The 17,229-nt window shown below is 38.3% G+C and overlaps 5 non-coding genes across 5 annotated transcripts; all 5 read right to left on the bottom strand.

Annotated features, from left to right (window-relative positions):
- Positions 1–2,165: 2,165 nt before the first annotated feature.
- On the bottom strand, positions 2,166–2,238 carry trnaf-gaa (transfer RNA phenylalanine (anticodon GAA)). The gene has a single exon. It is a non-coding gene; the product is annotated as a tRNA-Phe (tRNA).
- A 1,149-nt stretch (positions 2,239–3,387) lies between these two features.
- Positions 3,388–3,460, bottom strand: trnaf-gaa (transfer RNA phenylalanine (anticodon GAA)). Its single transcript has one exon. It is a non-coding gene; the product is annotated as a tRNA-Phe (tRNA).
- Positions 3,461–8,275: 4,815 nt separating this feature from the next.
- On the bottom strand, positions 8,276–8,348 carry trnaf-gaa (transfer RNA phenylalanine (anticodon GAA)). The gene has a single exon. It is a non-coding gene; the product is annotated as a tRNA-Phe (tRNA).
- Positions 8,349–14,388: 6,040 nt separating this feature from the next.
- trnaf-gaa (transfer RNA phenylalanine (anticodon GAA)) lies at positions 14,389–14,461 on the bottom strand. Its single transcript has one exon. It is a non-coding gene; the product is annotated as a tRNA-Phe (tRNA).
- A 2,371-nt stretch (positions 14,462–16,832) lies between these two features.
- trnaf-gaa (transfer RNA phenylalanine (anticodon GAA)) lies at positions 16,833–16,905 on the bottom strand. The gene has a single exon. It is a non-coding gene; the product is annotated as a tRNA-Phe (tRNA).
- Positions 16,906–17,229: the final 324 nt, after the last annotated feature.

The raw sequence follows: 17,229 nt of genomic DNA, 5'->3' as shown, positions 1-17,229 counted from the left end.
TTAGTTAGAATTTTTGTTGAAATTAGGCTAACCTTTTACTGACGACAGGTACGAAAATGAGCCTCAGTTAATCGGGAGGCTTCTTGCTAACAGACACAGGCTCTCAATGTGTAGTGGAACTTCTAGAAGCACTCAGATAAAATGACCTGTTATTTCATCCGTTGTCCATGAGTAAGTGGTAGTGAACACATCAAATTTGCACTTACCCGTCAGGATGACGCAATATTAATGTGGTCTAACTGACCCATTCATTCTTTATAATTGATATTTTATATAAGTTCTAGTATTGCTCACAAACACAATTTTAACACATTCTTTGAAAACAAAGTTCTGCTTTTATTTTGTTGAATCATAACTACGTAGGTATCATTTCTATTGCATAAAGGCTTTTAATGTAGCATTTTTAATTTGTGTTTTTCCTTCGCAAAATTGTCCACACTTAAAATTACTTAGCAGAGGATGGTTTCGATCCATCGACCTCTGGGTTATGGGCCCAGCACGCTTCCGCTGCGCCACTCTGCTATCTGGTGATTGGTGGCAGTCAGTTGTGAAAGACAAATTGGAATTCGTAACATATCATACGTTTAGTAAAATCTTAACATATTGTACATTTTGCTCATTCGTAATGTATAGTACGTTTTGGAAATTCGTAACATCATACGAATTGTAATTCATAACATCTCATACGAAATGGATGATGGACATTCCCAAATAATACATACAATATGAAACGTAACATATCATACTAAATGGAGTATCTTCGATATACATACAGAATAATATGAAATGCTCTGACTACAGGTTGGGTCACAGAGAAAGAATGGAGGAGTTGAGGAGAGGCAATTTTGTCCAACCGATATTTTCCCTTTGAACCTGTGTTTCAAACCTGCAACTCTCCGTTTTCCAGGCCAAATGTAGAAGAACTCTGGCAAAATTAATTTCCTGCCGAAACCCGGGATCGAACCAGGGACATTTAGATCTTCAGTCTAATGCTCTCCCAACTGAGCTATTTCGGATGCTCTGCGCAATTAAAGCCAGGTGTGTGGTTGGCTGTCTGGTGTATTCAGTTGACTAGGATCAGGAATATTTTCTATTCATCTTTCTCCAACAGCGAGTGACAAATGCCCCACATGGATGGAAAAATCACGCACATGTTCTTTTTCAAACTTCTAGAAAGACAATGCTTCCACCTGCTGGTCCCCTGACATACTCATACATACTTTTAGTTAGAATTTTTGTTGAAATTAGGCTAACCTTTTACTGACGACAGGTACGAAAATGAGCCTCAGTTAATCGGGAGGCTTCTTGCTAACAGACACAGGCTCTCAATGTGTAGTGGAACTTCTAGAAGCACTCAGATAAAATGACCTGTTATTTCATCCGCTGTCCATGAGTAAGTGGTAGTGAACACATCAAATTTGCACTTACCCTTCAGGATGACGCAATATTAATGTGGTCTAACTGACCCATTCATTCTTCATAATTGATATATTATATAAGTTATAGTATTGCTCACAAACACAATTTTAACACATTCTTTGAAAACAAAGTTCTGCTTTTATTTTGTTGAATCATAACTACGTAGATATCATTTCTATTGCTTAAAGGCTTTTAATGTACCATTTTTAATTTGTGTTTTTCCTTCGCAGAATTGTCCACACTTAAAATTACTTAGCAGAGGATGGTTTCGATCCATCGACCTCTGGGTTATGGGCCCAGCACGCTTCCGCTGCGCCACTCTGCTATCTGGTGATTGGTGGCAGTCAGTTGTGAAAGACAAATTGGAATTCGTAACATATCATACGTTTAGTAAAATCTTAACATATTGTACATTTTGCTCATTCGTAATGTATAGTACGTTTTGGAAATTCGTAACATCATACGAATTGTAATTCATAACATCTCATACGAAATGGATGATGGACATTCCCAAATAATACATACAATATGAAACGTAACATATCATACTAAATGGAGTATCTTCGATATACATACAGAATAATATGAAATGCTCTGACTACAGGTTGGGTCACAGAGAAAGAATGGAGGAGTTGAGGAGAGGATATTTTGTCCAACCGATATTTTCCCTTTGAACCTGTGTTTCAAACCTGCAACTCTCCGTTTTCCAGGCCAAATGTAGAAGAACTCTGGCAAAATTAATTTCCTGCCGAAACCCGGGATCGAACCAGGGACATTTAGATCTTCAGTCTAACGCTCTCCCAACTGAGCTATTTCGGCTGCTCTGCACAATTATAGCCAGGTGTGTGGTTGGCTGTCTGGTGTATTCAGTTGACTAGGATCAGGAATATTTTCTATTCATCTTTCTCCAACAGCGAGTGACAAATGCCCCACATGGATGGTATAATCACGCACATGTTCTTTTTCAAACTTCTAGAAAGACAATGCTTCCACCTGCTGGTCCCCTGACATACTCATACATACTTTTAGTTAGAATTTTTGTTGAAATTAGGCTAACCTTTTACTGACGACAGGTACGAAAATGAGCCTCAGTTAATCGGGAGGCTTCTTGCTAACAGACACAGGCTCTCAATGTGTAGTGGAACTTCTAGAAGCACTCAGATAAAATGACCTGTTATTTCATCCGCTGTCCATGAGTAAGTGGTAGTGAACACATCAAATTTGCACTTACCCTTCAGGATGACGCAATATTAATGTGGTCTAACTGACCCATTCATTCTTCATAATTGATATATTATATAAGTTATAGTATTGCTCACAAACACAATTTTAACACATTCTTTGAAAACAAAGTTCTGCTTTTATTTTGTTGAATCATAACTACGTAGATATCATTTCTATTGCTTAAAGGCTTTTAATGTACCATTTTTAATTTGTGTTTTTCCTTCGCAGAATTGTCCACACTTAAAATTACTTAGCAGAGGATGGTTTCGATCCATCGACCTCTGGGTTATGGGCCCAGCACGCTTCCGCTGCGCCACTCTGCTATCTGGTGATTGGTGGCAGTCAGTTGTGAAAGACAAATTGGAATTCGTAACATATCATACGTTTAGTAAAATCTTAACATATTGTACATTTTGCTCATTCGTAATGTATAGTACGTTTTGGAAATTCGTAACATCATACGAATTGTAATTCATAACATCTCATACGAAATGGATGATGGACATTCCCAAATAATACATACAATATGAAACGTAACATATCATACTAAATGGAGTATCTTCGATATACATACAGAATAATATGAAATGCTCTGACTACAGGTTGGGTCACAGAGAAAGAATGGAGGAGTTGAGGAGAGGATATTTTGTCCAACCGATATTTTCCCTTTGAACCTGTGTTTCAAACCTGCAACTCTCCGTTTTCCAGGCCAAATGTAGAAGAACTCTGGCAAAATTAATTTCCTGCCGAAACCCGGGATCGAACCAGGGACATTTAGATCTTCAGTCTAACGCTCTCCCAACTGAGCTATTTCGGCTGCTCTGCACAATTATAGCCAGGTGTGTGGTTGGCTGTCTGGTGTATTCAGTTGACTAGGATCAGGAATATTTTCTATTCATCTTTCTCCAACAGCGAGTGACAAATGCCCCACATGGATGGTATAATCACGCACATGTTCTTTTTCAAACTTCTAGAAAGACAATGCTTCCACCTGCTGGTCCCCTGACATACTCATACATACTTTTAGTTAGAATTTTTGTTGAAATTAGGCTAACCTTTTACTGACGACAGGTACGAAAATGAGCCTCAGTTAATCGGGAGGCTTCTTGCTAACAGACACAGGCTCTCAATGTGTAGTGGAACTTCTAGAAGCACTCAGATAAAATGACCTGTTATTTCATCCGCTGTCCATGAGTAAGTGGTAGTGAACACATCAAATTTGCACTTACCCTTCAGGATGACGCAATATTAATGTGGTCTAACTGACCCATTCATTCTTTATAATTGATATTTTATATAAGTTCTAGTATTGCTCACAAACACAATTTTAACACATTCTTTGAAAACAAAGTTCTGCTTTTATTTTGTTGAATCATAACTACGTAGGTATCATTTCTATTGCATAAAGGCTTTTAATGTAGCATTTTTAATTTGTGTTTTTCCTTCGCAAAATTGTCCACACTTAAAATTACTTAGCAGAGGATGGTTTCGATCCATCGACCTCTGGGTTATGGGCCCAGCACGCTTCCGCTGCGCCACTCTGCTATCTGGCGATTGGTGGCAGTCAGTTGTGAAAGACAAACTGGAATTCGTAACATATCATACGTTTAGTAAAATCTTAACATATTGTACATTTTGCTCATTCGTAATGTATAGTACGTTTTGGAAATTCGTAACATCATACGAATTGTAATTCATAACATCTCATACGAAATGGATGATGGACATTCCCAAATAATACATACAATATGAAACGTAACATATCATACTAAATGGAGTATCTTCGATATACATACAGAATAATATGAAATGCTCTGACTACAGGTTGGGTCACAGAGAAAGAATGGAGGAGTTGAGGAGAGGATATTTTGTCCAACCGATATTTTCCCTTTGAACCTGTGTTTCAAACCTGCAACTCTCCGTTTTCCAGGCCAAATGTAGAAGAACTCTGGCAAAATTAATTTCCTGCCGAAACCCGGGATCGAACCAGGGACATTTAGATCTTCAGTCTAACGCTCTCCCAAATGAGCTATTTCGGCTGCTCTGCACAATTATAGCCAGGTGTGTGGTTGGCTGTCTGGTGTATTCAGTTGACTAGGATCAGGAATATTTTCTATTCATCTTTCTCCAACAGCGAGTGACAAATGCCCCACATGGATGGTATAATCACGCACATGTTCTTTTTCAAACTTCTAGAAAGACAATGCTTCCACCTGCTGGTCCCCTGACATACTCATACATACTTTTAGTTAGAATTTTTGTTGAAATTAGGCTAACCTTTTACTGACGACAGGTACGAAAATGAGCCTCAGTTAATCGGGAGGCTTCTTGCTAACAGACACAGGCTCTCAATGTGTAGTGGAACTTCTAGAAGCACTCAGATAAAATGACCTGTTATTTCATCCGCTGTCCATGAGTAAGTGGTAGTGAACACATCAAATTTGCACTTACCCTTCAGGATGACGCAATATTAATGTGGTCTAACTGACCCATTCATTCTTTATAATTGATATTTTATATAAGTTCTAGTATTGCTCACAAACACAATTTTAACACATTCTTTGAAAACAAAGTTCTGCTTTTATTTTGTTGAATCATAACTACGTAGGTATCATTTCTATTGCATAAAGGCTTTTAATGTAGCATTTTTAATTTGTGTTTTTCCTTCGCAAAATTGTCCACACTTAAAATTACTTAGCAGAGGATGGTTTCGATCCATCGACCTCTGGGTTATGGGCCCAGCACGCTTCCGCTGCGTCACTCTGCTATCTGGCGATTGGTGGCAGTCAGTTGTGAAAGACAAATTGGAATTCGTAACATATCATACGTTTAGTAAAATCTTAACATATTGTACATTTTGCTCATTCGTAATGTATAGTACGTTTTGGAAATTCGTAACATCATACGAATTGTAATTCATAACATCTCATACGAAATGGATGATGGACATTCCCAAATAATACATACAATATGAAACGTAACATATCATACTAAATGGAGTATCTTCGATATACATACAGAATAATATGAAATGCTCTGACTACAGGTTGGGTCACAGAGAAAGAATGGAGGAGTTGAGGAGAGGATATTTTGTCCAACCGATATTTTCCCTTTGAACCTGTGTTTCAAACCTGCAACTCTCCGTTTTCCAGGCCAAATGTAGAAGAACTCTGGCAAAATTAATTTCCTGACGAAACCCGGGATCGAACCAGGGACATTTAGATCTTCAGTCTAACGCTCTCCCAACTGAGCTATTTCGGCTGCTCTGCACAATTATAGCCAGGTGTGTTGTTGGCTGTCTGGTGTATTCAGTTGACTAGGATCAGGAATATTTTCTATTCATCTATCTCCAACAGCGAGTGACAAATGCCCCACATGGATGGTATAATCACGCACATGTTCTTTTTCAAACTTCTAGAAAGACAATGCTTCCACCTGCTGGTCCCCTGACATACTCATACATACTTTAAGTTAGAATTTTTGTTGAAATTAGGCTAACCTTTTACTGACGACAGGTACGAAAATGAGCCTCAGTTAATCGGGAGGCTTCTTGCTAACAGACACAGGCTCTCAATGTGTAGTGGAACTTCTAGAAGCACTCAGATAAAATGACCTGTTATTTCATCCGCTGTCCATGAGTAAGTGGTAGTGAACACATCAAATTTGCACTTACCCTTCAGGATGACGCAATATTAATGTGGTCTAACTGACCCATTCATTCTTTATAATTGATATTTTATATAAGTTCTAGTATTGCTCACAAACACAATTTTAACACATTCTTTGAAAACAAAGTTCTGCTTTTATTTTGTTGAATCATAACTACGTAGGTATCATTTCTATTGCATAAAGGCTTTTAATGTAGCATTTTTAATTTGTGTTTTTCCTTCGCAAAATTGTCCACACTTAAAATTACTTAGCAGAGGATGGTTTCGATCCATCGACCTCTGGGTTATGGGCCCAGCACGCTTCCGCTGCGTCACTCTGCTATCTGGCGATTGGTGGCAGTCAGTTGTGAAAGACAAATTGGAATTCGTAACATATCATACGTTTAGTAAAATCTTAACATATTGTACATTTTGCTCATTCGTAATGTATAGTACGTTTTGGAAATTCGTAACATCATACGAATTGTAATTCATAACATCTCATACGAAATGGATGATGGACATTCCCAAATAATACATACAATATGAAACGTAACATATCATACTAAATGGAGTATCTTCGATATACATACAGAATAATATGAAATGCTCTGACTACAGGTTGGGTCACAGAGAAAGAATGGAGGAGTTGAGGAGAGGATATTTTGTCCAACCGATATTTTCCCTTTGAACCTGTGTTTCAAACCTGCAACTCTCCGTTTTCCAGGCCAAATGTAGAAGAACTCTGGCAAAATTAATTTCCTCCCGAAACCCGGGATCGAACCAGGGACATTTAGATCTTCAGTCTAACGCTCTCCCAACTGAGCTATTTCGGCTGCTCTGCACAATTATAGCCAGGTGTGTTGTTGGCTGTCTGGTGTATTCAGTTGACTAGGATCAGGAATATTTTCTATTCATCTTTCTCCAACAGCGAGTGACAAATGCCCCACATGGATGGTATAATCACGCACATGTTCTTTTTCAAACTTCTAGAAAGACAATGCTTCCACCTGCTGGTCCCCTGACATACTCATACATACTTTAAGTTAGAATTTTTGTTGAAATTAGGCTAACCTTTTACTGACGACAGGTACGAAAATGAGCCTCAGTTAATCGGGAGGCTTCTTGCTAACAGACACAGGCTCTCAATGTGTAGTGGAACTTCTAGAAGCACTCAGATAAAATGACCTGTTATTTCATCCGCTGTCCATGAGTAAGTGGTAGTGAACACATCAAATTTGCACTTACCCTTCAGGATGACGCAATATTAATGTGGTCTAACTGACCCATTCATTCTTTATAATTGATATTTTATATAAGTTCTAGTATTGCTCACAAACACAATTTTAACACATTCTTTGAAAACAAAGTTCTGCTTTTATTTTGTTGAATCATAACTACGTAGGTATCATTTCTATTGCATAAAGGCTTTTAATGTAGCATTTTTAATTTGTGTTTTTCCTTCGCAAAATTGTCCACACTTAAAATTACTTAGCAGAGGATGGTTTCGATCCATCGACCTCTGGGTTATGGGCCCAGCACGCTTCCGCTGCGCCACTCTGCTATCTGGCGATTGGTGGCAGTCAGTTGTGAAAGACAAATTGGAATTCGTAACATATCATACGTTTAGTAAAATCTTAACATATTGTACATTTTGCTCATTCGTAATGTATAGTACGTTTTGGAAATTCGTAACATCATACGAATTGTAATTCATAACATCTCATACGAAATGGATGATGGACATTCCCAAATAATACATACAATATGAAACGTAACATATCATACTAAATGGAGTATCTTCGATATACATACAGAATAATATGAAATGCTCTGACTACAGGTTGGGTCACAGAGAAAGAATGGAGGAGTTGAGGAGAGGATATTTTGTCCAACCGATATTTTCCCTTTGAACCTGTGTTTCAAACCTGCAACTCTCCGTTTTCCAGGCCAAATGTAGAAGAACTCTGGCAAAAGTAATTTCCTGCCGAAACCCGGGATCGAACCAGGGACATTTAGATCTTCAGTCTAACGCTCTCCCAACTGAGCTATTTCGGCTGCTCTGCACAATTATAGCCAGGTGTGTGGTTGGCTGTCTGGTGTATTCAGTTGACTAGGATCAGGAATATTTTCTATTCATCTTTCTCCAACAGCGAGTGACAAATGCCCCACATGGATGGTATAATCACGCACATGTTCTTTTTCAAACTTCTAGAAAGACAATGCTTCCACCTGCTGGTCCCCTGACATACTCATACATACTTTAAGTTAGAATTTTTGTTGAAATTAGGCTAACCTTTTACTGACGACAGGTACGAAAATGAGCCTCAGTTAATCGGGAGGCTTCTTGCTAACAGACACAGGCTCTCAATGTGTAGTGGAACTTCTAGAAGCACTCAGATAAAATGACCTGTTATTTCATCCGCTGTCCATGAGTAAGTGGTAGTGAACACATCAAATTTGCACTTACCCTTCAGGATGACGCAATATTAATGTGGTCTAACTGACCCATTCATTCTTTATAATTGATATATTATATAAGTTATAGTATTGCTCACAAACACAATTTTAACACATTCTTTGAAAACAAAGTTCTGCTTTTATTTTGTTGAATCATAACTACGTAGATATCATTTCTATTGCATAAAGGCTTTTAATGTACCATTTTTAATTTGTGTTTTTCCTTCGCAGAATTGTCCACACTTAAAATTACTTAGCAGAGGATGGTTTCGATCCATCGACCTCTGGGTTATGGGCCCAGCACGCTTCCGCTGCGCCACTCTGCTATCTGGTGATTGGTGGCAGTCAGTTGTGAAAGACAAATTGGAATTCGTAACATATCATACGTTTAGTAAAATCTTAACATATTGTACATTTTGCTCATTCGTAATGTATAGTACGTTTTGGAAATTCGTAACATCATACGAATTGTAATTCATAACATCTCATACGAAATGGATGATGGACATTCCCAAATAATACATACAATATGAAACGTAACATATCATACTAAATGGAGTATCTTCGATATACATACAGAATAATATGAAATGCTCTGACTACAGGTTGGGTCACAGAGAAAGAATGGAGGAGTTGAGGAGAGGATATTTTGTCCAACCGATATTTTCCCTTTGAACCTGTGTTTCAAACCTGCAACTCTCCGTTTTCCAGGCCAAATGTAGAAGAACTCTGGCAAAATTAATTTCCTGCCGAAACCCGGGATCGAACCATGGACATTTAGATCTTCAGTCTAACGCTCTCCCAACGGAGCTATTTCTGCTGCTCTGCGCAAATATAGCCAGGTGTGTGGTTGGCTGTCTGGTGTATTCAGTTGACTAGGATCAGGAATATTTTCTATTCATCTTTCTCCAACAGCGAGTGACAAATGCCCCACATGGATGGAATAATCACGAACATGTTCTTTTTCAAACTTCTAGAAAGACAATGCTTCCACCTGCTGGTCCCCTGACATACTCATACATACTTTTAGTTAGAATTTTTGTTGAAATTAGGCTAACCTTTTACTGACGACAGGTACGAAAATGAGCCTCAGTTAATCGGGAGGCTTCTTGCTAACAGACACAGGCTCTCAATGTGTAGTGGAACTTCTAGAAGCACTCAGATAAAATGACCTGTTATTTCATCCGTTGTCCATGAGTAAGTGGTAGTGAACACATAAAATTTGCACTTACCCGTCAGGATGACGCAATATTAATGTGGTCTAACTGACCCATTCATTCTTTATAATTGATATATTACATAAGTTATAGTATTGCTCACAAACACAATTTTAAATACATTCTTTGAAAACAAAGTTCTGCTTTTATTTTGTTGAATCATAACTACGTAGATATCATTTCTATTGCATAAAGGCTTTTAATGTACCATTTTTAATTTGTGTTTTTCCTTCGCAGAATTGTCCACACTTAAAATTACTTAGCAGAGGATGGTTTCGATCCATCGACCTCTGGGTTATGGGCCCAGCACGCTTCCGCTGCGCCACTCTGCTAACTGGTTGGTTGGTGGCAGTCAGTTGTGAAAGACAAATTGGAATTCGTAACATATCATACGTTTAGTAAAACCTTAACATATTGTACATTTTGCTCATTCGTAATGTATAGTACGTTTTGGAAATTCGTAACATCATACGAATCGTAATTCATAACATGTCATACGAAATGGATGATGGACATTCCCAAATAATACATACAATATGAAACGTAACATATCATACTAAATGGAGTATCTTCGATATACATACAGAATAATATGAAATGCTCTGACTACAGGTTGGGTCACAGAGAAAGAATGGAGGAGTCGAGGAGAGGATATTTTGTCCAACCGATATTTTCCCTTTGAACCTGTGTTTCAAACCTGCAACTCTCCGTTTTCCAGGCCAAATGTAGAAGAACTCTGGCAAAATTGATTTCCTGCCGAAACCCGGGATCGAACCATGGACATTTAGATCTTCAGTCTAACGCTCTCCCAACTGAGCTATTTCGGCTGCTCTGCGCAATTATAGCCAGGTGTGTGGTTGGCTGTCTGGTGTATTCAGTTGACTAGGATCAGGAATATTTTCTATTCATCTTTCTCCAACAGCGAGTGACAAATGCCCCACATGGATGGAATAATCACGCACATGTTCTTTTTCAAACTTCTAGAAAGACAATGCTTCCACCTGCTGGTCCCCTGACATACTCATACATACTTTTAGGTAGAATTTTTGTTGAAATTAGGCTAACCTTTTACTGACGACAGGTACGAAAATGAGCCTCAGTTAATCGGGAGGCTTCTTGCTAACAGACACAGGCTCTCAATGTGTAGTGGAACTTCTAGAAGCACTCAGATAAAATGACCTGTTATTTCATCCGCTGTCCATGAGTAAGTGGTAGTGAACACATCAAATTTGCACTTACCCTTCAGGATGACGCAATATTAATGTGGTCTAACTGACCCATTCATTCTTTATAATTGATATATTATATAAGTTATAGTATTGCTCACAAACACAATTTTAACACATTCTTTGAAAACAAAGTTCTGCTTTTATTTTGTTGAATCATAACTACGTAGGTATCATTTCTATTGCATAAAGGCTTTTAATGTACCATTTTTAATTTGTGTTTTTCCTTCGCAGAATTGTCCACACTTAAAATTACTTAGCAGACGATGGTTTCGATCCATCGACCTCTGGGTTATGGGCCCAGCACGCTTCCGCTGCGCCACTCTGCTAACTGGTTGATTGGTGGCAGTCAGTTGTGAAAGACAAATTGTAATTCGTAACATATCATTCGTTTAGTAAAATCTTAACATATTGTACATTTTGCTCATTCGTAATGTATAGTACGTTTTGGAAATTCGTAACATCATACGAATCGTAATTCATAACATGTCATACGAAATGGATGATGGACATTCCCAAATAATACATACAATATGAAACGTAACATATCATACTAAATGGAGTATCTTCGATATACATACAGAATAATATGAAATGCTCTGACTACAGGTTGGGTCACAGAGAAAGAATGGAGGAGTTGAGGAGAGGATATTTTGTCCAACCGATATTTTCCCTTTGAACCTGTGTTTCAAACCTGCAACTCTCCGTTTTCCAGGCCAAATGTAGAAGAACTCTGGCAAAATTAATTTCCTGCCGAAACCCGGGATCGAACCATGGACATTTAGATCTTCAGTCTAACGCTCTCCCAACTTAGCTATTTCTGCTGCTCTGCGCAATTATAGCGGGGTGTGTGGTTGGCTGTCTGGTGTATTCAGTTGACTAGGATCAGGAATATTTTCCATTCATCTTTCTCCAACAGCGAGTGACAAATGCCCCACATGGATGGAATAATCACGCACATGTTCTTTTTCAAACTTCTAGAAAGACAATGCTTCCACCTGCTGGTCCCCTGACATACTCATACATACTTTTAGTTAGAATTTTTGTTGAAATTAGGCTAACCTTTTACTGACGACAGGTACGAAAATGAGCCTCAGTTAATCGGGAGGCTTCTTGCTAACAGACACAGGCTCTCAATGTGTAGTGGAACTTCTAGAAGCACTCAGATAAAATGACCTGTTATTTCATCCGCTGTCCATGAGTAAGTGGTAGTGAACACATCAAATTTGCACTTACCCTTCAGGATGACGCAATATTAATGTGGTCTAACTGACCCATTCATTCTTTATAAGTGATATATTATATAAGTTATAGTATTGCTCACAAACACAATTTTAACACATTCTTTGAAAACATAGTTCTGCTTTTATTTTGTTGAATCATAACTATGTAGGTATCATTTCTATTGCATAAAGGCTTTTAATGTAGCATTTTTAATTTGTGTTTTTCCTTCGCAGAATTGTCCACACTTAAAATTACTTAGCAGAGGATGGTTTCGATCCATCGACCTCTGGGTTATGGGCCCAGCACGCTTCCGCTGCGCCACTCTGCTATCTGGTGATTGGTGGCAGTCAGTTGTGAAAGACAAATTGGAATTCGTAACATATCATACGTTTAGTAAAATCTTAACATATTGTACATTTTGCTCATTCGTAATGTATAGTACGTTTTGGAAATTCGTAACATCATACGAATTGTAATTCATAACATCTCATACGAAATGGATGATGGACATTCCCAAATAATACATACAATATGAAACGTAACATATCATACTAAATGGAGTATCTTCGATATACATACAGAATAATATGAAATGCTCTGACTACAGGTTGGGTCACAGCGAAAGAATGGAGGAGTTGAGGAGAGGATATTTTGTCCAACCGATATTTTCCCTTTGAACCTGTGTTTCAAACCTGCAACTCTCCGTTTTCCAGGCCAAATGTAGAAGAACTCTGGCAAAACTAATTTCCTGCCGAAACCCGAGATCAAACTAGGGACATTTAGATCTTCACTCTAACGCTCTCCTAACTGAGCTATTTCGGCTGCTCTGCACAATTATACCCAGGTGTGTGGTTGGCTGTCTGGTGTATTCAGTTGACTAGGATCAGGAATATTTTCTATTCATCTTTCTCCAACAGCGAGTGACAAATGCCCCACATGGATGGAATAATCACGCACACGTTCTTTTTCAAACTTCTAGAAAGACAATGCTTCCACCTGCTGGTCCCCTGACAAACTCACACATACTTTTAGTCAGAATTTTTGTTGAAATTAGGCTAACCTTTTACTGACGACAGGTACGAAAATGAGCCTCAGTTAATCGGGAGTCTTCTTGCTAACAGACACAGGCTCTCAATGTGTAGTGGAACTTCTAGAAGCACTCAGATAAAATGACCTGTTATTTCATCCGCTGTCCATGAGTAAGTGGTAGTGAACACATCAAATTTGCACTTACCCTTCAGGATGACGCAATATTAATGTGGTCTAACTGACCCATTCATTCTTTATAATTGATATATTATATAAGTTATAGTATTGCTCACAAACACAATTTTAACACATTCTTTGAAAACAACGTTCTGCTTTTAATTTGTTGAATCATAACTACGTAGGTATCATTTCTATTGCATAAAGGCTTTTAATGTAGCATTTTTAATTTGTGTTTTTCCTTCGCAGAATTGTCCACACTTAAAATTACTTAGCAGAGGATGGTTTCGATCCATCGACCTCTGGGTTATGGGCCCAGCACGCTTCCGGTGCGCCACTCTGCTATCTGGTGATTGGTGGAAGTCAGTTGTGAAAGACAAATTGGAATTCGTAACATATCATACGTTTAGTAAAATCTTAACATATTGTACATTTTGCTCATTCGTAATGTATAGTACGTTTTGGAAATTCGTAACATCATACGAATTGTAATTCATAGCATCTCATACGAAATGGATGATGGACATTCCCAAATAATACATACAATATGAAACGTAACATATCATATTAAATGGAGTATCTTCGATATACATACAGAATAATATGAAATGCTCTGACTACAGGTTGGGTCACAGAGAAAGAATGGAGGAGTTGAGGAGAGGATATTTTGTCCAACCGATATTTTCCCTTTGAACCTGTGTTTCAAACCTGCAACTCTCCGTTTTCCAGGCCAAATGTAGAAGAACTCTGGCAAAATTAATTTCCTGCCGAAACCCGGGATCGAACCAGGAACATTTAGATCTTCAGTCTAACGCTCTCCCAACTGAGCTATTTCGGCTGCTCTGCACAATTATACCCAGGTGTGTGGTTGGCTGTCTGGTGTATTCAGTTGACTAGGATCAGGAATATTTTTTTTTCATCTTTCTCCAACAGCGAGTGACAAATGCCCCACATGGATGGAATAATCACGCACACGTTCTTTTTCAAACTTCTAGAAAGACAATGCTTCCACCTGCTGGTCCCCTGACAAACTCACACATACTTTTAGTTAGAATTTTTGTTGAAATTAGGCTAACCTTTTACTGACGACAGGTACGAAAGTGAGCCTCAGTTAATCGGGAGTCTTCTTGCTAACAGACACAGGCTCTCAATGTGTAGTGGAACTTCTAGAAGCACTCAGATAAAATGACCTGTTATTTCATCCGCTGTCCATGAGTAAGTGGTAGTGAACACATCAAATTTGCACTTACCCTTCAGGATGACGCAATATTAATGTGGTCTAACTGACCCATTCATTCTTTATAATTGATATATTATATAAGTTATAGTATTGCTCACAAACACAATTTTAACAAATTCTTTGAAAACAAAGTTCTGCTTTTATTTTGTTGAATCATAACTACGTAGGTATCATTTCTATTGCATAAAGGCTTTTAATGTAGCATTTTTAATTTGTGTTTTTCCTTCGCAGAATTGTCCACACTTAAAATTACTTAGCAGAGGATGGTTTCGATCCATCGACCTCTGGGTTATGGGCCCAACACGCTTCCGGTGCGCCACTCTGCTATCTGGTGATTGGTGGCAGTCAGTTGTGAAAGACAAATTGGAATTCGTAACATATCATACGTTTAGTAAAATCTTAACATATTGTACATTTTGCTCATTCGTAATGTATAGTACGTTTTGGAAATTCGTAACATCATACGAATTGTAATTCATAACATCTCATACGAAATGGATGATGGACATTCCCAAATAATACATACAATACGAAACGTAACATATCATACTAAATGGAGTATCTTCGATATACATACAGAATAATATGAAATGCTCTGACTACAGGTTGGGTCACAGAGAAAGAATGGAGGAGTTGAGGAGAGGATATTTTGTCCAACCGATATTTTCCCTTTGAACCTGTGTTTCAAACCTGCAACTCTCCGTTTTCCAGGCCAAATGTAGAAGAACTCTGGCAAAACTAATTTCCTGCCGAAACCCGGGATCGAACTAGGGACATTTAGATCTTCACTCTAACGCTCTCCTAACTGAGCTATTTCGGCTGCTCTGCACAATTATACCCAGGTGTGTGGTTGGCTGTCTGGTGTATTCAGTTGACTAGGATCAGGAATATTTTCTATTCATCTTTCTCCAACAGCGAGTGACAAATGCCCCACATGGATGGAATAATCACGCACACGTTCTTTTTCAAACTTCTAGAAAGACAATGCTTCCACCTGCTGGTCCCCTGACAAACTCACACATACTTTTAGTTAGAATTTTTGTTGAAATTAGGCTAACCTTTTACTGACGACAGGTACGAAAATGAGCCTCAGTTAATCGGGAGTCTTCTTGCTAACAGACACAGGCTCTCAATGTGTAGTGGAACTTCTAGAATCACTCAGATAAAATGACCTGTTATTTCATCCGCTGTCCATGAGTAAGTGGTAGTGAACACATCAAATTTGCACTTACCCTTCAGGATGACGCAATATTAATGTGGTCTAACTGACCCATTCATTCTTTATAATTGATATATTATATAAGTTATAGTATTGCTCACAAACACAATTTTAACAAATTCTTTGAAAACAAAGTTCTGCTTTTATTTTGTTGAATCATAACTACGTAGGTATCATTTCTATTGCATAAAGGCTTTTAATGTAGCATTTTTAATTTGTGTTTTTCCTTCGCAGAACTGTCCACACTTAAAATTACTTAGCAGAGGATGGTTTCGATCCATTGACCTCTGGGTTATGGGCCCAACACGTTTCCGCTGCGCCACTCTGCTATCTGGTGATTGGTGGCAGTCAGTTGTGAAAGACAAATTGGAATTCGTAACATATCATACGTTTAGTAAAATCTTAACATATTGTACATTTTGCTCATTCGTAATGTATAGTACGTTTTGGAAATTCGTAACATCATACGAATTGTAATTCATAACATCTCATACGAAATGGATGATGGACATTCCCAAATAATACATACAATACGAAACGTAACATATCATACTAAATGGAGTATCTTCGATATACATACAGAATAATATGAAATGCTCTGACTACAGGTTGGGTCACAGAGAAAGAATGGAGGAGTTGAGGAGAGGATATTTTGTCCAACCGATATTTTCCCTTTGAACCTGTGTTTCAAACCTGCAACTCTCCGTTTTCCAGGCCAAATGTAGAAGAACTCTGGCAAAACTAATTTCCTGCCGAAACCCGGGATCGAACCAGGGACATTCAGATCTTCAGTCTAACGCTCTCCCAACTGAGCTATTTCGGCTGCTCTGCACAATTATACCCAGGTGTGTGGTTGGCTGTCTGGTGTATTCAGTTGACTAGGATCAGGAATATTTTCTATTCATCTTTCTCCAACAGCGAGTGACAAATGCCCCACATGGATGGAATAATCACGCACATGTTCTTTTTCAAACTTCTAGAAAGACAATGCTTCCACCTGCTGGTCCCCTGACAAACTCACACATACTTTTAGTTAGAATTTTTGTTGAAATTAGGCTAACCTTTTACTGACGACAGGTACGAAAATGAGCCTCAGTTAATCGGGAGGCTTCTTGCTAACAGACACAGGCTCTCAATGTGTAGTGGA

The sequence above is a fragment of the Salvelinus fontinalis genome, chromosome 4 (assembly GCF_029448725.1).
Source record: "Salvelinus fontinalis isolate EN_2023a chromosome 4, ASM2944872v1, whole genome shotgun sequence".
NCBI classification, from domain to species: Eukaryota; Metazoa; Chordata; class Actinopteri; order Salmoniformes; family Salmonidae; genus Salvelinus; species Salvelinus fontinalis.
This window is presented reverse-complemented; position numbering and strand designations above follow the sequence as displayed.